General features: G+C 54.3%; 1 pseudogene across 1 annotated transcript; it reads left to right on the top strand.

Moving 5' to 3' along the window:
* Positions 1-1,075: 1,075 nt before the first annotated feature.
* Positions 1,076-2,075, top strand: LOC715166 (small ribosomal subunit protein uS5 pseudogene; annotated as a pseudogene). Its single transcript, XR_001441970.3, has one exon. The product of XR_001441970.3 is annotated as a small ribosomal subunit protein uS5 pseudogene (transcript).
* The last annotated feature ends 991 nt before the right edge of the window (positions 2,076-3,066 follow it).

The raw sequence follows: 3,066 nt of genomic DNA, 5'->3' as shown, positions 1-3,066 counted from the left end.
AGACTACAGGCGCCCGCCACCACGCCCGGCTAGTTTTTTTTGTATTTTTTTTTTAGTAGAGACGGGGTTTCACCATGTTAGCCAGGATAGTCTCGATCTCCTGACCTCGTGATCCACCCGCCTCGGCCTCCCAAAGTGCTGGGATTACAGGCTTGAGCCACCGCGCCTGGCCTGTTTTTGTTTTTGAGACAGAGTCTCACTCTGTTGCCTAGGCTGGAGTTCAGTGGAGTGATCTCGGCTCACTGCAACCTCCGCCTCCTGGGTTCAAGCGATTCTCCTGCCTCAGCCTCCCGAGTAGCTAGGACTACAGTCCAGGCGCGTGCCACCATGCCTGGCTAATTTTTGTATTTTTGTAGAGATGAGGTTTCGCCATGTTGGCGAGGCTGGTATCAAACTACTGGCCTCAAGCAACCCACCCACCTTGGCCTCCCAAAGTGCTGGGATTACAGGTGTGAGCCACCACATGCCTGGCTCATTCTTACATGTCTAAGGCATCATAGGAATTTTAACATTGGATATACAAGTTCCGTTTTAGAATTTTGATTGGTACAATTGGTAACGTATTAGTTTTTTTGTTTTTGTTTTTGTTTTTGTTTTAAGACAGTCTCACTCTGTCACCCAGGCTGGAGTGCAGTGACTCCATCTTGGCTCACTGCAACCTCTGCCTCCCGATTCAAGGGATTCTCCTGCCTCAGCCTCCCGAGTAGTTGGGATTACAGGCACCCACCACCACGCCCGCTAATTTTTTGTATTTTTAGTAGAGACGGGGTTTCACCATGTTGGCCAGGCTGGTCTGGAACTCCTGACCTCAGGTGATCCGCCCACCTTGGCCTCCCAAAGTGCTGGGATTACAGGCGTGAGCCACCGCACCTGGCCAGAAGTCATCTTTATTATGTAGAGGTTTCCCCCTTGTACAAGAGTGTGTGAGTATGGATGTGCGAGTTTAGGAAAGCAACTGACAGACCTGTGAAATAAGGATGCCAATACAGGAAGATCTGAGGTAAATGGGAGCCCGGTGAAATTCCTGGAGGCACAACTCAGGTCAGGGTCTTGGGATGTCAAGAAAGAGGAAGGGCTTCTTCTCCGAGAAAACACCAAATGGCGGATGACGCCGGTGCAGCGCGGGGGGGGGGGGGAACGGAGGGGGGCGGGTCCGGAGGCTCTGGTGACCCTGGGATGGGGAACCGCGGTGGCTTCCGCGGAGGTTTCGGCAGTGGCATCGGGGGCCGGGGTCGCGGCCATGGACGGGGCTGGGGCCGAGGCCGCGGAGCTCGCGGAGGCAAGGCCGAGGGTAAGGAGTGGATGCCCATCACCAAGCTGGGCCGCTTGGTCAAGGACATGAAGATCAAGTCCCTGGAGGAGATCTACCTCTTCTCCCTGCCCATTAAGGAATCTGAGATCATTGATTTTTTCTTGGGGGCCTCTCTCAAAGACGAGGTTTTGAAGATTATGCAGGTGCAGAAGCAGACCTGTGCTGGCCAGCGCACTAGGTTCAAGGCGTTTGTTGCTATTGGGGACTACAATGGCCACGTTGTCCTGGGTGTTAAGTGCTCCAGGGAGGTGGCCACCACCATCCGTGGGGCCATCATCCTGGCCAAACTCTCCATTGTCCCCATGCGCAGAGGCTACTGGGGGAACAAGATCGGCAAGCCCCACACCGTCCCTTGCAAGGTGACAGGCTGCTGCGGCTCTGTACTGGTGCACCTCATCCCTTCACCCAGGGGCACTGGCATCGTCTCAGCGCCTGTGCCCAAGAAGCTGCTTATGATGGCTGGTATCAATGACTGCTACACCTCAGCCCGGGGCTGCACTGCCTCCCTGGGCAACTTCGCCAAGGCCACCTTTGATGCCATCTCTAAGACCTACAGCTACCTGACCCCTGACCTCTGGAAGGAGACTGTATTTACCAAGTCTCCCTATCAGGAATTCACTGACCACCTTGTCAAGACCCACACCAGAGTCTCCGTGCAGCGGACCCAGGCTCCAGCTGTGGCTACAACATAGGGTTTTTATACAAGAAAAATAAAGTGAATTAAGCCTGGAAAAAAAAAAAAAAGAAAGAAAGAGGAAGGGAAGGCTGTGGGTCTGGGTGTTTTGTGAGCTATGTGCACCTGAGGATATGGGTGAGACCCTCCGCCGTGTGCAAGCCGGATTGCATGCGTCTGGCATACAGAAGCGCTCAGTGAATGTTGAATAAGTGAACAAATGAGTGAATCAACTAATTTTGGGAAACTTCTTGTATGCCAAACAACCTGCTAGCACCTTTCATACCGTAGAACAACCCTGCCAGAAAGGTATTTTGACTCCCATTTAACAGGCCAGGAAAGCTGAGGCTGGGAGAGGGAAGGTCCCCTTCCCTGTTCAAACCTGGATCTTTGTGATTCCAGAAGTCGTCATTCACCGAAGGGACCAGATTCATCCACCCGTCAAGAATTTATTAAGCACATGTTGCGCAGCGCAACGAACATAGTACAACAACCGCTCTCGATGGCATGGAACAGGCAGAGTACTCCCGGAAGACCAGCTGGGCGGTTGGACTGAGGATACCGAAAGGGCCGGGTTTCTGGTCCGCATCTCCAGGGAATGTAGCTGCCTCTGCCTCATAGTTATGGCTTTGGCTGAGAGAGCACAGCTAGATCGAGGTTGGAGCGCGGTCTAGGGCTCAGATATTACAAATATTGGCCGAGAGAGGGCGCAGTTCCGCAACTAAAAGTTGGCCAGGAGCCCCTCCGTGCGCCGACTGGCCATCGATGCGCAGGCGCAGAGGACCCAAGGAGCGGCTTAATAATATTATCTTGCAGAGGGATAATTTGAGAAGAGGGGGCGTGGCTCCGAAACCGACGCAAACATAGAGGCGTGGCTCAACCAAATCACCCCTCGCCTATTTGTCGCTGCCCCTGAGGGCGTGGTCTGGGTGCCTCTTCTCGGAAGGAGGGCGGGCCGAATCGCGTTTTTCCTTCGCGTCGGAGGCGTCGCTTAGGGCGGGCCCTCAAATCGCCGTTCCGCGATTGGCCGCCTGGCTAATGGGTCGTGGCCAGACGGGCAGTCCATCCCCAGTGCGGTCAC

This window comes from Macaca mulatta, chromosome X, assembly GCF_049350105.2.
Source record: "Macaca mulatta isolate MMU2019108-1 chromosome X, T2T-MMU8v2.0, whole genome shotgun sequence".
NCBI lineage: Eukaryota > Metazoa > Chordata > Mammalia > Primates > Cercopithecidae > Macaca > Macaca mulatta.
The sequence above is the reverse complement of the archived record's forward strand: the minus strand, read 5'-3'. Positions and strand labels throughout refer to the sequence as shown.